This window comes from Phaseolus vulgaris, chromosome 4 (assembly GCF_000499845.2).
Source record: "Phaseolus vulgaris cultivar G19833 chromosome 4, P. vulgaris v2.0, whole genome shotgun sequence".
Lineage (NCBI taxonomy): Eukaryota > Viridiplantae > Streptophyta > Magnoliopsida > Fabales > Fabaceae > Phaseolus > Phaseolus vulgaris.
Window position 1 is genome coordinate 31,484,930 of NC_023756.2, and position 23,070 is coordinate 31,507,999.

Genomic DNA, 23,070 nt, shown 5'->3' on the forward strand with positions numbered 1-23,070 from the left:
TTCCCTTATCTTGCAAGACAAAGGTCAAAAACAGCAAGTGAGGGCTTTCCTTATCTTCGTGCGACAGAGATAAGGCCAGTTAAGAGTTTGTACGAACATCACCGATACCTTAAGACAATGAAGATCACAAGAAGGTAAAGCAGGTGGGAGGAAGCGTGCTACTTAAGGTGTGAATATACGTTAAAGGCGTTGTTAGAAAATGACATAACAGATGACAACCAAGACAAGAAAAGCAGATTAAAGAAAGGAAAATTCCATAAATAAGCATATGTACAAATTGCTGAAATTGTTCATCAAGCAATTAAGTTACAATAAAGAGGAGGTTACTCCTTGGCATCTAGCTGACCATCAATGACTCGCTTTGTCACATCAAGTTGGGAAAGATCCACCCTAGGATGCACGCAGGAAACCTGAGCTATGGCATCTTTAAACCCAACACCATAGGCATCAGCGACGTCATTGGTGAGCTCTTCCTCAGTCTGGTTGAAGAGTTTGTCCTTGCAGGCTAGCTCTCCCTCCAGTTGGCCAGGTTGTACCTCCTGCTAAGTGGCCATCTCCTCAAGCCTGGCCATCTTGGCTTGCGACTCCTCAGCTTTTTCCTGCAAGTCGAGAACCTCATTACGGAGATCCAAGATCTTAGCATGGGCGCGCAGAGCCTCTTGGGACTTCTCAAATAGAACCTTCTTGGTCTCCTCGTCGACTTGGTGGGGGAAAGACACCTCTAGATATAGGGCAGTTTCATGCTGAGTAAGGTTCTTGATCTGGAGAGCGTCTTGACTTGCAGCCTCCTTCAGCTTTTGCATCTCAGCCTGCCAGCCTTGCACCTTAGTTTGCAGGACTTGCACCTTGGTCATGGCAAGGCTGGACGCGATGAGGAACTCCCCCAGGTGATGGAAGAGGCCCAAGGACAAGTCCAAGTACAAGCCCAACAAAGAGAAGATATGGGCCTACCACTAGAGTCATGGCCAAGAAGGATCAAGAAGATTGGAATACTGTTACTGATGGCAAAGAAACCTTCTTGTACATGTTTAAAATGCCATAAACTCAAGTGTAGAAGTAGGATTTAATTTTGTTAAAGTAGAATTGGAAATTTTACTTGTAATTTCTTTTTAGGTGAAATTTGGTACCTAAAAACCAACCTTGGTTAAATTAGGGTTCTTTGAAAACCTAAATTAACCAAGGTTGGTTATGACTAAGCCTTGGAGAAAAGAGCACATGTTTCATGTGCTTAAAAGCTTTCCATCACATGCTCCATGTGCTAAGTCTCAAATTAGGCGCCAAATGCATCACATTTGATTTAGCTTGTATTTGATTTGTATTTGACTCTTCCAATTCCGACCCTCCAATCCTATATGAGGAGGTGCTTGGGTCATGAAATAGCAAGATTATTCTAGAGCAAATTGCTGCCAAAATTGTGCCAATTTTGCACCTTGTCTCCTACCTCTCTAGGATAGACATTTTAATCTTCATTCTTCATCTTTACCAAGTGTGATGGCCTCACCACTGACTCTCCACACCTAGCATGCACCTTTAAGGAGTCCACCACTCTTCATGAGTTCCTTGCTCGTCTTCTTCCATGAATGCTTCCACCAATTCCACCAAAAAAAAGCTACGGATGAAGGCACTCCACCATCACCGGGCCTTTTGCTGCACGACCTTGTAGGGGATCCTCACCCAGGCTCTCCACCGCTTCCTAGTTTTGGAAGCACTCGAGGGCCTGCTGAAGGAAGGTGGGCAGATCACCAACAGGGGACATGTTGTGATCACCTCCAGGGACGCTCTCCCTCCCGCCTTCGAGCACCATGTGGTCGCGAGGGAAGGAGGCATTGGGAGGGTTTTCCCTGAATGAGGGAGCGTGACCATCTAAAGCTGAGTGTATTGGAGCCACGACATCAGCTACTCTTTTCCTCTTGAAGACGAGGCCTGTGCAGGTATCCTCGTCTTCAGAGACAGTAGCCTCCACCACTCATTTCTGCCTCTGATCGATGGGGGCTGGCTTAAGAGATATTGGAGCAAAGGTAGCAGCAGGAGGGGTGCCCGCATGGGTACAAGCACCGACATCAGCAAGAGTGGCCTTACGCCGAGAGACCAACTCAGACAATTTCCTTCTTTTCTTTGCATTGAGCACCATATCTGAATGACAAACAACAAAGCATAAGAAGCCAAATCCACACAGCATACAACTAGCAACAAATGTGAAGCAGAAATAAGAAAGGTACCAATGTAGCCCTTGAGAGGCTTGGGGCTGAACTCGAACTTGATCAACTCAGTGGTGTTGAACACCACGCCCAAGCTGGAAATAAACTTGCATACCTCGCGGTAAGGTGGGGACAAGTCTTCCAGGCTCCTAGGCTTCTTGAGCCCTGGCTTCTCCACCCAGTAAAGTGGGAACCCATCTAGCAGAGTTGGATCATGCGTACTGCAGCATACCTTGAAGAACTTCCCCTTGAAGCCTTTGTAAGACTGCTAAAAGAGAATTAGAAGAACACTCCCAGCGACTCCATTGAAGCTCATCCACAACTTCTTTCCAGGGTTTTTCGCCTCAAAGAAGTGAAAGAAGACATCCACCGATGGTGTATGGCCAAAGTGGTTGCAGAGGATGGCGAAGGCTCGGACAAAGGCCCAACTGTTGGGGGGCAGCTGGGCAGGAGCCACCTTGACCTTAGTTAGCAAAGTGCGCTCGAACCCCGTGAGAGGAAGACGAAGCTTGAGCCGCTTAAGGACGGTCGCGTACATGGAAAAGAAGGGAGCTTCGGGGTCTGCGCGGTCATCGATGCACACGGGCTCACCCTCCTTACAAGGCAGAACGATCACGTATGTGTCATGCTTCCTCCCAAACACACGATGTTTCTCATCAGCCTCGCCCTCCTTGTATGTTCTTATATCCTTGTTAGAGGTGAATTTGGAAGTTTTGGCCATAAGGTCATCAGGAGCCCATCGATAGAGGGCTCAGAAATCAACGGAGGGATGAGGGTTCAGTGTGGTTTTGGTACGAGCCATTAAGAAGAAAGCTAAAGAGGGAGAGGAGAAATAGGAAAAAATGAGGGCTCAGAAGAAGAAGATAGACGCGACTCAGGAAATCCAGAAAAACAGAGGCTCGAAAACGAAGAACAAAGTAAACGTAAAATGCAGAAAACATAAACACTCCCAGAACAGTTATGGCATGTTATGAGCATCGAAGTTATAATGCAAGTGAAATCAAGATCATACCTTTGAATAAATTAGGGTTCAAAGGTAGAGGTTTTCGAAGAAGAAGAGAGAGCGTTTCGAGAATGAGAAATGTTTGGGAAATGATTAAGTGAAGTAATGAAACAGTGAAGGGAGCGTAGGGGTTTAAGGTTTTAAACGTATACAAGGAAGCGCAAGCGGCAACGAGCCCCAACCGTTGATCTTGCCACATGTGCGCTGATAAAAATTAATGGTAAGACGTCACTTCGGTGCACTATTCACGTCCTATCACCCAGTGCCACGTAGGTTGCCTAGGTTGATCAGTCTCTTCGCTGAAATAAGTTACAGTTCGAGACTAGGGGGCTTGTGTACAGGCCAGACCTCGGTCATCGGCACCAGAGAAAGACATCAGACATCGAACATTGGTGGACTAATAGTAATGGTGGGCCACGTAAGCTGGGCCCCACAAACAGTATGAGTTAACGTGAGTTAACACCTAAATACCAAAAAGACCTAAGTCACGAGAGGATCATGCATGAGGGTGTGTATAGTACATTCAGGTACAACACAAGCAAGTGTTCTTTGGAGGCGCTAAGGCTCGTTAGGGTTAGGGTTTCCAAGGAAAGACAACATGCATGACACGTGAATACTTAGGGCACCCATAGAATAGATGGCCCCGCAACATTGGTTCATGAGTTGGTACCTTGGCAGTCATACTGTTAGTCGTTGCACTCCTGTAAAGGAAAGTCTTATGTGCCATATTACGCTAAGATTGTGTAATAACGGTGCAAGGACGTTCTCCCAAGACCTTGATGTGGGTAAGAGAATAGAAGTAACCCTAGCTACAACCTATATAAAGGGTGGTAAGAACCCTAGCAATGTATACCGTTTCTAAGACTAAAACTACTTTATACACTTACTATTTCTTTGCCCCAGTACTGACTTGAGCACCGGAGTGCGAACGGACGCCAAGGTGCCCTTTTGTCTTTGCAGGTGAGAAGTTCTTCAACCTAAGGAAGTTCGATTCTCAGGTGGAGACAGGTGGGCTAGAGACTGTTGTTCGAGTCAACCGGCGATCGAGTCAACCGATGAGAACAACAATGTACAAGTTTTATGAATCCATCACGCTCCACTGTTATAATTAGTATAAAATAATGTCACCCAATTGTTTAAATCAGACGGAGATCACTTAACTTTTCATTTATGCGTCCCTCAAAATTCATGATATATAAAAAAGATATTACAGTGTGGAGTGTAATTATGAGTATTGTACCGTCCTGGTAGTCGGAAGTGATGACGTGGCAGCAAGCTATTACGTAGGTGTGTTGAGTAGGGCCCATGGCTGTCTGAAGGGAAGGAAGTCGGGAGGCTCGTGTGGTCGCCAATTATTAAAGTTGGCGTGCTCCGGGCTCGTGTTGAGAAGAGATCGCCTGATACGAACCCAGACGACCTCGTGGTTAGAGATCGCCGCAACAAGGACATCGCCAAAGATGAAGTCAGATAGTCATTTCCTAGCTAGCCAGAGGATGAGGTCGGGAGACAGCTTACTTGAGCATACACGGTGAAGCAGGTAGAGTAGATCATGAAGGCGGCCGGCGAGACCACAGGGAAGGTGCGTATGAAGGCACCCGAACTCGCCATGCAGAAGAGATCACGCTCCAAGGCAACTTTGCGCTCCATGCGTAAGTAACTTAGCCAAAAGCCTGAAGAGTAAGAAGTGGCGCTCAAGTCAAGGATGCCCCAGATGATGACACGTGTATAACTGGATGCGAGCCACGTGTCCAGATGTGTAACTGCCAGGAGAGAGAAAGTGCCCAAGTATATAAGAGTTTCCAACGAACTTTGAGGTACGCACGCGTTTAGATTACTTCTTTACAACTGCGAGAACGAGAGTACGTTGAGAGAGAACTTGGCACGGTTCTTGAGAGTTCTTGAGTTTTTCTCTTAGTAATTGGTGGTTCAGTCGCTAACTTGGGCGTCGGAGTGTGATCGGCCGCAGCGGCGCCGTTCTGTCTTTTGCAGGTTCTTGAGGTGGATCGCGGTGAAGGACGGAGGCTAACAGGGCGCAGAAGTCAATCCAGGTTTGACGAGGCAAGGCTCCAGCATTTTGGTCAACAGGCAGGATCAAGTATGATATAACAACTCAAAATCACTTTATAAAGAAATTGTATATTTAGCATATAACTTGAATACCACTATTCTAAACTTATATATAGATCGAGATTAAATATTTTTACGATATGCATATATAATTGAGGAAAAAGAAAAAATCAATTTACCTAGCACCAACTTTTATTATTCAATTTTTTTAATTATTTTTAATTATTATTTACAAATATTATTTATGTATATTTTTAATATTATTATAGACAATTATTATCTTATGTTATTATAATTATATATTTTTACCATATGCATATAATTGATGAAAACTATAAAAAAAATTATTCAGGAAACAATCTGCCTTGACCTGAGAGCAGAAGTTATATGTTATGAGATTTGTTCTGTGAGAAGATGCATTAATCGACCTTGATATGAGTCTCAAAGTGTATTCCTATGTCATATTTTTTATATTCTCTTCTCCTATGCTCAAGTTCAATTTGAGGTTTTTCTGATGAGAATATACATGTGTTTTTAATCAGATCTATAGGGATTAGTTTGGTCTTTTGAAGATAGATTTTCTTGTTGGGTATCTTGGATGTCGTACCATCAAAAGTATGTATGGAAAATATTAAATTCTCAAATGAAACCGTAGTTCAAAAAGAATTATTAGAATATATTTTTTTTAGTTAAATAATATTTTTTATAAGTAAATATATTAATAAGTATTTCTTTATTTTAAATTTACTATTATTTATTTATTTGATCAAATTATCTATCTATATAAATTGAACTAACAACGTTGTCAGGAATGCATTCCAAATAAATGCATATCACCGCTTTTGTGATTATAATATATAGTCACTAAATTTCATTAAAAAAAAAAAACTTATATTAAGGAAGTCTCCCGGGTCTGGCATGGCACTCATTGGTCCTCCCCACATCTTCGTCAGAATCTCATCTCTTTAAAGATATTATGGTTCATCAGGAACTGGATGTGCCGAATTGGATGTTGGAAGATTAAGGTGCTTTTACTCTTAAATCTGTTAGAAGATTTTTCTCCGAGAGAAATTCATATGATTCACTTTCATTTCTATACTAAAACTTGGGTGTTTTGGAAAATTTTTCATGAAATATTTCTTACAGAGATATGCAAAAAAGAGGTTTGTACATTTGTTTAAATCGATCAAATTGGTTGTAGTTACGTTTTCTGTTTGGAGGATTTGAAGAATGAGAAATCATGCTATATTCCATCAGAAAAATATTGTCCTTCATAAAGTCATTGATTCTATTAGAGACTTTTTGTTTAGCTGGGAATGCTTCTAACATCTCTATGAAAAATGATATCCTTGACTTCACTATTATCAAGTTCTTTGGCATCAACATTAGAAGCAACAAAGTTTGTCATTCTAATACTGTGATTTTGGAGTTTTCTTCTTCTGGTTATATTAAGATTAACATTGATGGTGCTTCAAGAGGTTTTCATGGTCTTGCCTCCTTTTTCATGGTAGTATGGGAGAGTTTATTGGAGGATTTTCTACTTTCCTTGGGTCCCATTCTGCTTTGGCCACTAAGTTTATGTGTGTTATCCTTGCCCTGGAAGAATCTCAGAAAATGGGTTACAATTTTCTTTGGTTAGAGCGTGATTCCTCTTTCGCTTACTTTACTTTTCCGTTTTTCACTAGGTTCCTTGGCATATTAGAAATAGATGGGAAAAGTGTATTGCTTATTGTAGAAGTATTTCTTTTAAAGTTTCTCACATTTTTAGAAAAGGTAACTCTTGTTCGGATAAGCTTGCCAATCTTGTCTTTCTTCATAGGTGGGATTTTGTTAGGTACAATAGACTGCCTTCTTGCCATTTTTTTTTGGATTTTTTTATAATAAGTATAAGTTACCTATGTTTTGTTTAGTATAATGTTGTTCATATCTTTGTATGAGTTTTGGTTTGGTCCTCATACAATTTCCACATTTATTAATTTCCGTGATGATGCTTCTTCCACTCTTTTACAAGTCTTCCAACCAAGTCTTTGTTTTTCTACGTCGTATAAATGCACTTCATACAAATTTCTACATATGGAATGGAATTGCTCAAGTCTTTTCCAAGTTTTTTTATTTATTTATTTACTTACATGAAACTATAAAAAAAATAACATTCACATAAAATAGTATAAGCATAGTAAAAATCATATCAAAGTGAATCTCACTCACAACTGAAAAGAAAAATAATATTAGATTTTATTAATTTTTAATACCTTCTGTACTTCACTTTTATTAAGATTTTTATGTTGTTTGTAATATTTTTTCCGAACATTGCACTCAAAAAATCATATCTAAAACTCAATTGATAGTTTTAGTGTAGACATTGATGGAAGAGGCCCCAGCACCAATCCATTGAAAGGCCACCAAAATGTCAAATTGAGGCAACCACTAGAGTTATGGTCAAAGAGGGGTCAAGAGGACGCATTCTACATGTCATAAACACTAGTGTAGAATAGTTTTTACATTTTTGTCAAAAGTAGCATAGTTTAATTCTTTTGTATTTTTGTTGAAACATGCAAAGCGGTACCTAAAATGCTAACCTAAGTTTAATTAGAGTTTCCTACTCCTAATTAAAATTAGGTCCAGCCCACATTTAGCCTAAGTGGAGCGTAAGGTTCTAGAACTCCTAGCACATGGAAGAATTCTAGAACCTACCTCACATGTGCTGAATTTAGGAGCCACCTTCCCATGTGCCAACATTTGAATTTCCCTCCAATTCTTTTCATAGTCAGCCCACTCTTGCTATATATAGAGGAGCTTGGGTCATGTAAATGCAAAATTAATACATGAGTGAATTGCTGCCAAAATTGTGCCAATCTCACTCTTTGCCCAAAATCTCCTAGGTTAGGCTCTTAATCTTCTTAAACCTTCCCTTTCCAAGTAGAGTTGGCCTCACCACTCTCAAATCCTACTTCTCATGCACCTTCAAGGTCATCACCACTCCTAGGAGGACCTTGTTCCATCTTCAAACCGTGAAGCTTCCGCAACTCATCAAAAATTCCGAAAATAGGAAGGCACAAATCCATCATTTGGTATCATGAGCTATGGTTCTTCAAGAGCTAAGTGCCTTCTTTCATTTTAATTTTTTTTGTTCTTCTTATTTCCGTGTTGTTCTTCAATTCTCCACATTGTCTTGCTGTTTTTTTACATTTTAATTTGATTTAGGTGCTGTTTGGAGAAATCCAATCGGTGCATTGTGTTCAAATTGTTCTTGAGCTTCTAATTTTCACATTTGTGTAGGAATCCATATAGAATTGTGTTGCTGTTCTGTATTTGGTTTATTTGAGTCTTATTTGCAATTCTATTCGGTTCATATTGTGTGTCTTGAGTCATTTTAATTTTTGAATCCAATTGTGTTTTGTCTAAGTCATGTTTCTCCTAATTTGTCATCAATTCCATGTATTGCTGATTTTGTTGATAATTTTGGTTTCTTGATTTGATTTGAGTCTAGATTTATAATTCTGTTTTTGTTGATCCTTTGGTGCATTTTTCTTTTTAGTTTGAGTTCATATTTGTGTGTTAGATGCATACAAATTCATATACATCCACTCCATTATGTTTTTGAAGTTTCTTCAATCTGTTTTTAATTCCAAAATTAGGATTACTCTATTTTTCAAATTCTATGCTGGCTGTTTTTTGTTATGAAATTAAAATACGTTGAATAAAAATTATGAAAATCTGGATCTATACAGATTGATGTATTAGAAAATCAAGAAAAAAAAATCAGATCAAAAGACAAAACAGAGAAAAAATGATAAATCAAACAAAAAAAGTGTGCATCCTGGCGCCAAAAGAAATGGTAATTGGACAAGAATTTTGAAATATTTATCACAATTATTTGGTGTATAATTTTGGTGTGATTCCAGCGCCAAAAGTTTGCTAAGACCTTGAATTTTTTTTGTGGTTCAAATTTCAGAATCAAATTTCAAATAGCCAGCTCAGTATAAATTTTATAAGTCACGTTTTTTGGACCTAAAATTTCTAGTAGTACTGTTTTGGTTTTTCTAATCAATTCTAGTGTCGTTCTCTAGGTTCAATTTCTGTGCCACCTTTTGTTGAGTGCCTATTTTTATTGCTTGTCCAATATTATTCAATACTCCGTCTAGTTGTGTCCATAAATCAAATCCATTTGCCGTTGTCCTAATTTTAAATTTGAGGTAGAAGGGAAAATAGAGAAAGCCCTAGGGACACATACAAATACAAATACAAACACATACACATTGTAGAACACATCAAGGAAAATCAACCACAAGCGAAGGAGTGCATAGTTTAGGAAATCTGAGTTTTATTTTGTGTAATTCAATTTCTTTGTATTTCCTTTGAGTTGTAATTACATTCAACTTTGATTAATTAGTGGATTAATTACGTGTAGACGGTGAGTGTGTCTTCAATGGCTCCAAGTGTCTAGAAGTCTCACCTTAGGAATCGTCTAGTTAAAGCTTTCTAGTTAGCAATCTTTAATTTGTGCTTATTAATTGTTTTGCTTTAATTCCTTGTTTTGTCTTGTTAATTGCTTTGCATTGTTTTCTTTGCATAAACTTGTGTCTTCATTCTACTTGTGATTCACGTAGTCTACTTAGAAAAAGGTGTGAGACAAGTTTTGAGGGATAGTTTTTGGCAAGGAAAGACTTGGTACTTAAGAAGTCCTAGTGACTCACCTATCTTTCCTGGAAAGCTACCTTCACTACTATCTTTATCTTTTTTTGAAGTAAAATAGTTAGGCCACAAGTCTTTAACCATGTCTTCTCCATCTCGCAATTCTAGTGAAAGTGATATGGCACTTCTCAAAAACCTTTTGGAAAAAGTTGCTCAAGATGTCCAAGCACTTTCATTTAGACAATTGCATCATGAGGCCCGACTTAAAGAGAGGGATGCTCAATTTGCTTTAATACGAGATGATTTGAAAGTGGTTAAAGATGAATTCACAAAATCTAAAAAGAGTTCACATTCATCTAGCTCTAGGGGTAATGAAACCTATGGAGAACAAAGCCTTAGGATAAATGAATATTATCAACCACCCCCAAGAAGAGGTAGAAGGGAAAATAGAGAAAGCCCTAGGGAGGTTAGGATAGATCTACCTCATTTCCATGGTCAAGAGAATGCAGAAGCCTACCTAGATTGGGAAATGAAGGTCGAACAATTATTTGCATGTCACCATGTAAGTGAAGAAAACAAAGTATCAACCGATTGTTTATACTTGGGTGTTTTGAGAAAAAGATTGAAAAATGTTTTGAATGGTTGAACTGTTAAAGTACCAAAACAACCGATTGATTCGAGGAAACAACCGATTGTTTGTTTTGGGACCATAACAAAAAAACTATTTTCTCTTTGACTGAGCTTTAAATGTTTTAACTGCTTACCATCCAGTCATTAAATGCTTTGACCAATCTTTTAATGCAATTTAAGAGTTTGTTAAGATTTGATAACAAACTACATCTTTGAATATATTCAGGAAAACAGATTTGACAATTAAGAATCTTTTGACAAATTTTTTCCAAAGAGTTTTTTCAAAGTGCTGAGATTGCTAAGAGGTTGTGATTGATCAAAGTGTTGGAATAGGATTCTGCTTGTATTGATTTCAGATTATCTTCTGTAACAAGTGTAATCCTTGTACTCTGTTGAACAATTTCGTTTCTGTGTTTGCTGAGATTGACTGTGTGTTCTTGAGGTGTTCAAGATCAGCAATCTTAGTGTTGTCCAAGGAGAGTGTGTTTCTTGAGGTGTTCAAGGTCATTCTCTTGGTTGTGGTGTAAGTGATCAAGTGGTGATTGCTTAGTGGATTTCCTCAGGGATCTGAGAAGACTGGAGGTAGCTCTGGATTTGGAGTGAACCAGTATAAACAACTGTGTACAATTTTCTCTATCCTTATCTCTTTAAATTCAGTTTTGTCAATTAATAACTGATATAAACAACCGATTGTTTCGGTAAAACAACCGATTGTTTTTCCAGTATTGTGCTTTTGCTTTATGTTTTGAAAAACTGAATTCTTAATCAAGGTTTTGCTGAAGTATTTTTCATTCTAAGCTTAAAAGTTTACTAAAATCTTTCTTAAACAATTCACCCCCCCCCCCTCTCGTTTAAGGCCATATATTCTAACATCCTTAGCCACCCTAAGTTTCTAAGGCAATGCTATGTATTGGTGGACGACCCTTGAAAGAGAGAGACGTCTTCATAAGGACCCTCCCATAGAATATTGGAATGATCTTAGGGGAGCCTTAAGACGTCGCCACATTCCCTTCTATTATAATAGGGAGTTAATGGACAAGCTCCAAAGACTCCAACAAAGAACCATGAGTGTAGAGGAGTATAGGCTAAAAATGGAATTATACATGATGAGAGCCTCTATTAGGGAAAACGAATCCACTACCATAGCTAGATTTCTAAGTGGGCTAAATCTTGAGATTAGAGATAAAGTTGAACTTCTACCTTACCAAGACTTGAATGATTTGGTTCAACTATGTATCAAAGTTGAACAACAAAATTTAAGGAAAACTTCAAGTCGTAAGGAAGGTTCATACTCCAACTCTTATCCAAGAAGAGAGTTTAAAAGGGAGGATAGTACACCTAAGGAAAAACCAAAAGAGACTCCCAAAAATATAAGTAAAGATATACTCACCCCACCTATCCACGCTAGGGATGTCAAGTGCTTTAAATGTTTTGGAAGAGGCCATGTGCAAGCTCAATGCCCAAATCAAAGAACTTTGTTTTTAAGGGGGGTAGATGAGTATAGTAGTGGTGATGATGCACCTAGTGGAAAAGAAGAGGAGGAGAACAATGAGAGAGTGTATCCATGTGAGGGGGAATTAATGATGATTAGAAGAACCCTCAACAACCAAACTAGTGTGAACCAAGAAACACAAAGGGAGAACATCTTTCATACAAGATGCAAAATTTTTGAAAACATATGTTCTCTCATTGTGGATAGTGGTTCTTGCTGGAATTGTTGTAGCACTAGGATGGTTGAAAAGCTACATCTACAAGTAGTCCCTCATCCAAAACCTTACAAACTTCAATGGATCAATGAAGATGGGGAACTAATTGTAGACAAGCAAGTGAAAGTCGAGTTTTCTGTAGGTAATTACAAAGATAACGTTTTATGTGATGTAGTACCCATGGAAGCTTGTCACATCTTATTGGGTAGACCTTGGCAATTTGATAAGAAAACTATGCACAATGGTCTAACCAACGAGATTACCCTCACCCATAATGAAAAGAAGTTTATACTCAATCCTTTACCACATTCACAAGTGGTAAGAGATCAAGTACAAATGAAACAAAAGAGGGATGAAGAAAAGAAAAAAAAAAAGAGAAAGAGAGGAAGACGAAAGGAAAGCTAGAGAAGAGAAAGAAAAGAGAGAAAAAGAGATGATAGAAAAAGAAACTAGTGAGAGTGAAGAAAATGAAAAAAAAAAAGAAATAGAAAAGCCAAGTGAGGGGTTGTGTGAATCTAGAAAGAATGAGAAATATCTTACAACATCCCTTACAAGCATAGTGAAAAAAGAACCCTTAAAAGGGCATTGCATAGATAAATATGTAGTAGATTATTTTGAGCATGTGCTGAGATATCACCAACAAATGAGGGTCAAGTTATCTATAGGCATCAACAAAGATAAATTTTTATGTGAGGTAGTGCCTAAAGAAACTTGTCATGTCTTATTGAGACGACTATTGCAAAGTGTTAAAATTTTCATGCTCAATGGTCGTACCAATGAGACTACCTTCACACATAAAAAAGAAATTCTTCATGAAGGAGAACTCATGGGCCAATTTAGAGTTGATAAATCTCTAGAGCTTTTAAAAGGAAAATTCTGTTGGTCACCCATGAGGAAATATGTTCAAAGACATTACCCTAGATGCCTTTCTTATTTTAAAAATAACTCTAAGGCAATGTGTCATGAACTCTATGCTCCTTCACCTTTTGCAAGTGCTCCATGGGAAGACATAAGCATAGATTTTATATTTGAACTTCCTAGGACAACAAAAGGTTTTGATTCCATTTTTATGGTAGTGGATAGGCTCTTCTTTAGAGAAGTGGTAAGACCTCATGGTTTATCTCCAAGCATAGTGTTAGATAGAGATCCAAAATTTGAATACCATTGTTTGAGGATTCTTTTAGAAAAACATGGAACTAAGTTGAACTCTTCAAATTCTTATCATCCTCAAACGAGTGGTCAAAATGAAGTTGAAAATATAACTCTTTCTACTATGCCTAGAGTAATCATGAGAGATAATCACAACTCTAAGGATGAGTATGCATACAATAGGGTAGTTCACAAGACTACCAATATTTCCCCATTTGAAGTTGTATATGGATTTAACCATCTTACTCCTTTAGATTTGTTATCCCTTCCTAACCCACAAACTTTTGTGCATAAGGAAGGCATTACCAAAACTGAAATTGTTAAAAAAATGAATGAGAGGATTAAAGAACAAATACAACAACAAATAGAGAAATATTATGATAAGTTGCCAAAAACAATAGAAAAACAAAAAGAATGGCAACTTAATAGAATTGAATTTTATACAACTACTGAAACTAACACATTTGCTTTGTTTGATGATTCTCATAGATGGACGTTTGATCCGAGAAGGCGAGCATAGTTGTGAAAGCAAGAGGCTGCTATCCGAGATCAACCTTGTGGATCTGATGATAGATTTTCTCAAGAAGGAAGAGATGATGGACACCATCCAGCCACATTCATCCCCCTACTAATGACGAGGACGAAGTCTTGGATTTGAGGACAAATCCTTTTCAAGAGGGAGGGGATGATGGAAGAGGCCCCAACACCAATCCATTGAAAGGCTACCAAAATATCAAATTGAGGCAACCACTAGAGTTATGGTCAAAGAGGGGTCAAGAGGACGCATTCTACATGTCATAAACTCTAGTGTAGAATAGTTTTTACATTTTTGTCAAAAGTAGCATAATTTAATTCTTTTGTATTTTTGTTGAAACATGCAAAGTGGTACCTAAAATGCTAACCTAAGTTTAATTAGAGTTTCCTACTCCTAATTAAACTTTGGTCCAACCCACATTTAGCCTAAGTGGAGCGCAAGGTTCTAGAACTCCTAGCACATGGAAGAATTCTAGAACCTACCTCACATGTGCTGAATTTAGGAGCCACCTTCCCATGTGCCAACATTTGAATTTCCCTCCAATTCTCTTTTCATATTCAGCCCACTCTTGCTATATATAGAGGAGCTTGGGTCATGTAAATGCAAGATTAATACATGAGTGAATTGCTTCCAAAATTGTGCCAATCTCACTCTTTGCCCAAAACCTCAGAGGTTAGGCTCTTAATCTTCATAAACCTTTCCTTTCCAAGTAGTGTTGGCCTCACCACTCTCAAATCCTACTTCTCATGCACCTTCAAGGTCACCACCACTCCTAGGAGGACCTTGTTCCATCTTCAAACCGTGAAGCTTCCGCAACTCATCAACAAATCCGAAAATAGGAAGGCACAAATCCATCAGACATTACACTAAAAAAATATTTAAAACTGGTCACCAGAATTCAGGAACCAAATTAGTGACCAATTTTTTATAAAAAATTGTGGCTAAATCGGTGGCTGAATAAAAGGTGATAGCAACCACCATTTTCGGTCGCTAATGGATTAAAATAATTAATTAAAAAGAAACTTGTGGTGACTAATTCGGTGGCTAAATGGAGACCCCTATAGCGATAAAATCGATTTCGGTGGCTAAATATTTTTTTAATTACAGCGACCGATTCTATTTTAATCGCTAAACAACAACTTTGTCGATATAGTCACCAAATCAGTTTCGGTGGCTATTTTTATATGTATTATTAATACTTATTTAAAATTGTATTTTGACCATTTTATAAAAAATTTGAAACCTGCTTATAGATATTCAAAATTTCATTCAAGCTAAATAGAAATGAAATTCAAATACATAGTTTAAAAAAGAGTTGTACACAAATTAAAAGTAAATCATATTACACAATGAAAACTATTGAAAACAAGTTAATATAGTCAAATTTATTATATAATTCAACATACAACTAATCTTCTTCTAAATTGTCATCTCTAATGTAGTCTCTTCTATGATGTCCACTGGTAGTAGGATCTGAAGAGCCTGATATGGGATTATTCATTTGAATGTGTTGTGTTGCATCTGCTCATTTTGTTTGTGCATCAACGTAGCTTGTTTGTGCATGCGTTCACTTTGCTCTTCATGACTTTTCATCAATACCTGCATATTTTCTTCAAGTGTTTGTTCCTTTGAATCTTTTGCCATAAGTTCATAATTTAGCTTTTGAATAATCTCACGCATTTCTTCTATTTGATGGACTACTGGAGCTTGGCTTATAGCAGAGTGACCACTTGTGGAACTATTAAACCTTTTGCTCAATACACCAAGTCCATGTACATTCCTTTTTATATTTCCACCTCTAACAACATCAATGTATATTTCATTGTCATCAATAGAGGCAACATGAGAGTTTTGCGAAGATGAGCCTTCAAGCATCTACTGTTGTTGGGCTTCTTCTCGGTGTTTCTTATATTTCTCCTGAAAATGAAATCAAATTGATTATTGCGAAGAAAACATATAGTAAAAATTAATTATAACTTAAAGTTTAAACATACTGCAAGGTCGCGGGTCTTATCATTGACCCATTGTCCAGTCTTCAACTTCTTCATTCTCTCTACAACCTCCCAAGCAATTGATTGTCATTCAAACTCCTTAGTCTACATAAATGTAATAAAAAGATATAATATATTGTATTTAAATTAAATATAGAAAAACAAAGAATATAATAATATTACTATTTTCTCAAAGTGAGCTGCTATAGATATGCAACCACCATAGTAGGCTGAGGCTCCCTTCTCAACAGCCCGATTCGCCTTGACAATGGCACTCTTGTTTTGGAATTTTGTAGAACTCCAATGTTGGTCCAAGGTTGCTCAAACAAGTGGTGGAATCCAGGTCCCCTTATCTTGACCATGCCTAACTTTACTAATAGCATTTTTAAAGATACGAGAGGCTTTTGTATAAAAAAAATGGATCTAATGAGTTTGTCTTGTTCTAGATCCCACCTATACTCTTTTTGCATGAAAAATAAATTAAAAACAAACATTCTAGAATAATAAAATAATACTTTAAATGTAATCATAAATCAAATTACCTTAAACTCTCCAAACCATCTATCTTTGAGCTCAAGACGAACCTTCTTCCAAGTGGGACTGGGTTCATCATATGCATGATGATTCGTGAGATTACATTGAAAGGTTCATTTGCTGGTGTAAAACTGTGTTCAAAACATGTTGTAAAAATGATATATAGAAATCATAATATATTTATGAATAACAATTAGGTTAAAATATACTTACTCGAAAATCCTAACTTCAACAACGTCAAAGTTAAACCTGAAGATCCAGAACAAAAATTCTCAAACTACTGCTCCCTTAAAAGCTGAACCTTGAGTACAAGGTTCAATAACCAAAACAAAAAAGAAGTGATCCATTTTCTCAAGCTCGCAGGAAATCATGTAGAGACCTGACTTTTGAGGAAACTGAAACGCAAGAAATTTCCGGCACTACACCACTCCACTCTGCTATGACCCCAAATTAATCATATAAAAGAGTTAACAAATTGTTGATGTCAATACCAAGTATTTCAATTTCGATCACTTTTATAGTTATTATTTATAAGAATAGACTCTATTATAATCATTATTTATAGTTATTATTTATAATCATATTACAGAAGTTTTTCAATTTCCATCTGACTTTATTTTTATTTTTATTTTTATTTTTATTTTTTTATAGTTATTTTTAATAATTATATTACAGAAGTTTTTTCAAATTTCGACCACTGCAAACTCTATTATTATTATTATTATTATTTATAGTTATTATTTATAATAATAATATTAATAAATATTGATCCTGCCTGTTGACCGGAACGCTGGAGAATGCCTCGTCAAAGGATCGACGTGCGCACCGCTTCTCACCTCCGTTCCTTTCCGAGATCTACTTCAAGAACCTGCAAAGAAACAACACGGCGCCGCTGCGGCCGATCGCACTCCGACGCTTAAGTCAGTGACGGTATCACCAAATACTAAGAACAAGAACCATGCAAATCCTCTCTCACAATCAGCTCTATCACTCGCAAGCGTAAAGTGTATGAACTGAACGTGCGTACCTCAGAAAGTTTGTTAAGAGCTCTTATATACCTGATGGCTTTCTCTCTCCTGGCAGTTGTAGACTTGGACACGTGGCTCGCATCCAACCGTACACGTGCCATCATCTGGAAGCTCCCTGACTTGGCGCTGCTTCTACTCTCATTTCGGCTAAGTTACTTATGCATGGTACTGCCCAGTGCATAGCTAACTTAGGAGTGCGATCTCTACTGGAACTGGCGAGTTAGGGCCTTCATACACCCTCCCTGTGGTCTCGCCGGCCGCCTTCATAACCTGCTGCTTCCCCTTCATCTTTTGCGATGTGCTCGCTCTGGCGATCTCCAATGACTAGGTCGCCTGAATCTACATCTGGCGACTTGATCTTTAACCTGGCGATCGCCTATTCTGGTAAGCTGGAAATTGGAACACGCCAGCTTAACAACTGGCGACTACGCGTGCCCCCCGACTTCCTTCCCTTCTGCCAACCTGGCGCCTTGTCAACACGCCTACACCGTAGCAGGGTGCCACGTCATCATACCCGACCACCAGGGCAGTACACAAGCCCCTCAGTTCTTAAGCGAAGACTTGTCTAGCGAAAAGACTGAAAGAGCCTTCGTTAACACCGATCTACGTGGCACTGACGCAGAATTCCAAGCGATTGTACTTTCTGCTGCTCTGACGCTCCACCAAACCCTTCACTCATCGTTCGACACGTGGCTTCATCAACGGCTCTCTTCATCTGCCGTTAGCGCTTCCTAAAATCATTTCGAAAACCCTTAAACCCATTACGCTCCACTGTTCCATCACTTTCTTCGTGCTTGCAAACACTCTCACTTCCTTCTGCGAAAGCTCTCGACGTTCTTCAACGCTCTAGATCACCATCTCCCTTCACCGTCTTCCTGATCATCGAAAGGTAACTACTTTCCTTCATCTGCTGGGTTTCCTTGCATTTTCACCGATTTGCATCATCCTGTAACTGCCTGGTGCATACGCTGTGGGTTGTTTTTCCATTTCTCCTTCTGCGTAACTTAGGGCTTTGTCTATTGTCGCAACGAACATACATTCGTTTGTTTTTTTCACCTTCCTTCTATGATCGAGTCAGCCTCTGTAACCCCCTGATAATTTTTCCTTTCTTCTTCCTTTGCAGTTGCTATCATGACTCGCACCAAGATTACCCCGAACCCACCTCCTTCAGCACGAAACCTTCCTTCACAAGCACACGACCCAACACAAGTTCGTGGCGCTTCGTCTTCGCAGGCTGTGAGGCCTGCGTCTTCCCAACCTGTCCCGGCTCAGGCGACTCCATCTAACACTGGAGGAGCCCCCGTCCCTCTGCCAGACTTCAAAACTCTATACCCCTGGGCTAACCCAACCCTTCTGAAGGAGACCTCGTCGGTGAACACTGCGGGAGCAGTTTTGCGGTTGACTAAGGGGGACGAGGCCTATCAATCATTTCACAAGGAGCACGACGAGAAGATGATGGTGCTGCCTTGCCCCGCCGCCCTGCCAGTGTGTGCTGATGACAGAGTAAGCGCCGACGGGCCCTTCTGCTTTGTCTATACAACTTTCTTCAAGAAGGTCAAGCTCAGGTTCCCTCTCACCCGATTCGAGAGGGAACTTCTGACCGAGCTCAACATTGCTGCCGCCCAGCTTCACCCCAACAGTTGGGCGTTTGTTCGAGCCTTTGAAATAACGTGCGACCACCTGGGGTTGCCCGCGTCAGTGGACGTGTTTTTGTTCCTTTTTGAGGCCAAGCACCCAGGAGATCGCCTGTGGGTCAGCTTGAATGCAATTGCTGGGAGATCCATTTTTACCATCTTCCAGCAATCGTACAAAGACTGGAAGGGGAAATTCATCCAAGTACGTGCAAACGATAAGGACACCTCCCTTCTTGATGGCTTCCCCTTGTACTGGGTGGACAAGGGGAAAAAGGAGTCCAAGAGCTGCTTCAGGAGGCCCAGAAGTCCTGACAGCATGGGAGCATTGGACAGAGACCTCTGTCTATTCTGGAAGAGGGTGGCGGATGCCAATATAACATTCCTGACCCCCACCTTGATCTCCTTCGAATTCTTTGAGGACCAGCTAGAATTCCAAATAGGTTAGGACATCCAAACTGTTGCTTTGATACTGCTTCTGATACTGCATCTGGGCGTCTTGTGCGATACGCACAAGACTTTGGTTTTACCTTTTCTGCATATACTACCTGTTTTGCTGTTTTATTACCTTACACACTTATCTTTTTCTTCTTTGAGCTAACCCATGCATTTTCGTTTCATGCAGACAACATGTTGGGCAGAAACATGCTCGCCGAATTAAAGGCGCTCGCCCGAAACCACGGGTTGGCGACCGGTTCCCAAACGGTGCCCAACTCGGCGGTCGAGAAGGCCATCGTTCATGGGCGATCACCGCCCAAGGAACCCACCCAGCGCAAGAAACTGGTCCTTAAGAGACCTAAGCGAAAAGCCCCTCAAATCGTCCATGAGGAGGAAGAAGAGGACGACGAGGTCACAGAGGATGGCCTTGTTACGAAAAGGAAGAGGGTGGCACCATCTTCTCCACCTGCTCCACCCCCTCTTCCAACCTCAACACCACCATCAACGCCTGCTCCTCCTCCCTCATCGCCAACACCACAAGCCCCTTCATCACCAGTCCATGCAGTTCCGCTGGCCACTGCGCCACCTGCAGCTGAGGCCCAAGAGCCAAATTTCTTGGAGGACCCCCCAAGCGCCTCTACGCCACATGTGTCAGCAGGAGGGGGCCCCCCTTCAAACACTTCAGCTGCAGGAAACGTTCCAATCGGGGATGAGGTTGCTCATACCTCTCCAATTCTAATTACCGAATCCCCGATCCCGTCGCCACGCCAGGAAGCAAACACTGAAGATCCTGCTAAGGAAGGTGGCGGCGAGAACCCTCAACAAGCCCCCCTGGCGCCTCTCCAAGCAGCAAACCTTTCCCTTGAAGTCACAAGGATGTGGGAACCTCTAACTGCTAAGTTGAAAACCATAGCAGAGGATATCCCCGCGATCATAACGAGGGCTGTGGAGAGCTCCACCAGGAGGCTTCAAGATGATCTCTTCAACCTCAAGACTGAGAATAGCACTATGAAGGTCGAGGTGGAGAAAATGTCATTCAGCCTGACGCTCGCAGAAATCGAACACTCCCGAGTGGAGGATGCCCTGAATACCGAGCTCAGGCTGGCGCGCAAGGAAGCTGCTGACCTTCGCCGCAAAGTTCATGATCTTGCCCAAGAGAAAGTCGAGTTGGAAAGCAAAATCGTGCCTCTTCGCACCAAGGCGAGCGACCTGGAGGCTCACATTCAAGCTGACGCCGCCAAGTTGCAAAAACTGGAGCAGAGGTCGATCGACCGCGAGAAGCTACTTGGGCAAGTAGAAAAAGCGAGGGACGACGCCATGGCTGATCTCGCCGAGGCAAACAAGGAGAAAGGAAAGATGGCTGCCGAGTTGGCCCAAACTCAAACGGAATCCAAGAAGGTTACTGACGACCTTCTCCATGCTCCAGAGACCAACGAACAACTCCGAAAACAGGTTGAAGAGCTGGAGCAGCAGAACAAGGAGCTCAAGAAACAGGTTGAAGAACTTCAAGGGCAAATTGAAGAACTTAAGCTAAACTCTGCTCAGATTCTGGTTGCTGGATTCGAAGCCGCTCGGGAACAATTCGCATGCCTATTCCCCGATCTCGACCTCAGCATGGTGTCGTTGAACAACGAAGTAGTAGATGGAAAGGTCGTTCCCGCTGAAGACTAATCAACTCCACCTCATCTGCTACTTTATAATTTCCCTTGTATATACCTTGTAATAAAAACTCGTGCATATGTGTTTTGAACAGATACTTATTTCAATCACAAAACTTGGATATTCTCCCCCCTGACTCCTTTTAAGCGCTTTAGCCTTCTTTGTATGTTTAACTTTTTCGGATTTAACTTAACAATTTTGCGAAGACGACTTTTGACGTAACTGCCTCGAGCCAATTCAAACTTAAGCAATAATCGCTTTAAACAACTTGTACTCTTGAGGCACTAACCTTATCATAAGAATACCTTCCAAGCAACGAACTGTAACTCAATCATTGGCTCAAACAACGTCCCACTCGACCTGCTTTATCAAACAAGTCTTTCAACCTTCTCGCCGTGTTTGAACTTTCCCCGATCGCCAAGACCTCTTGGTAACATCAGCTTTTCCTAGCCTCATGCTTTGGCAATCGTTTCTTTATCTGGGGTAGAAGCGCCCTTTGGGATCTTCCTTTGCCCCCCTGAACTTCAGAGCAAAAGACCGGCTGACTAGGCGTTCTCTTCGAACCTACCTTAGCCACCTTTCAAGCTTCTTCCACCCGCTTCGCCATACCTGAACTCGTTCGAGACGAGAAGGATTTTATCTTGCCTATGCTCGCACATAAGCGAGAAGGTCTTTTAACTCGCCTGAACTCGCTCAACGGCGAGAAGGACTTTATCTGGTGCCTCAACTTGCCCAGGGTGTACATCTCCTCCCCCCTGGATGCACTGAGGACCTTTTCTTTCTCTCGCCTGCACTCGCTCGACGGCGAGGAGGCCTTTAACTGGCCTTAGCTCGCACAACAGCGAGAAGGACTTTAACTGGCCTTAGCTCGCACAACGGCGAGAAGGACTTTATCGGGTGCCTCAACTTGCCCAAGGTGTACATCTCCTCCCCCCTGGATGCACTGAGGACCTTTTCTTTCTCTCGCCTGCACTCGCTCGACGGCGAGGAGGTCTTTTACTTGCCTCAGGACGCGCGAGAGCGTTGAGGTCTTTCATCTAGTGCCTCCGATCGCCGAAAGACGATGAGGACTTTAAAACTTAGCTGGTGCCTCCAATCGCCGAAAAACGATGAGGACTTAAAACTTAACTGGTGCCTCCAATCGCCGAAAAACGATGAGGACTTAAAACTTAACTGGTGCCTCCAATCGCCGAAAAACGATGAGGGCTTAAAACCTTTTAGAAAGCACGCGATATATCTTTTCTTGCCTTAAATCATGTACAAATGACAAGGTCTTTCTTCAAAACTTTTGAAAATAGCACACATGCAATCTGAAAACACCTTATACTTCGAAACCTATTCTTTTATTGGGTGGCCTCATTAAAAACCCTCCTTAGGGAAAAAAGAGTGCCCCCTTCAAACTGTTTTAACAGAGACATTGTAATATAACATTGTGTTTGTCTTTACTTACAAAGCTCTTAACTATAGTACAACTTCAGGTGTGTGGCGTTCCAGGTGCGAGGAATCGCCCCTCCTTCCAGCGTCTCTAAGCGGTAGGCCCCGTTCCCGAGCGCCTCGGTTATTCTGAACGGTCCAGTCCACTTGGGTGACAATTTATTCTCCATCTCGTACTGGTGGGCCTTCCTCATCACCAAGTCGCCCTCTCTAAACTGCCTTGGCATCACCTTCGAGTTGTATCTTCGCTCGACCCTCCTCTTCACCGCCTCAGCCTTCAGCCTCGCCTCTTCCCTGACCTCATCCAGCAGATCCAGGTTCAGCCTTCTCTCTTCATTCGAGTCTTCCTCTACAAAGTTCTGGAATCTCGGCGAGCTCTCCTGGATCTCCACCGGAATCATGGCGTCACACCCATAGACCAAGCTAAACGGG

General features: G+C 40.7%; 1 pseudogene; it reads left to right on the forward strand.

Annotated features, from left to right (window-relative positions):
- The first annotated feature begins 10,045 nt into the window (after positions 1 to 10,045).
- Positions 10,046 to 23,070, forward strand: part of LOC137838656 (receptor-like protein EIX1) — a 31,301-nt pseudogene continuing 18,276 nt past the window's right edge.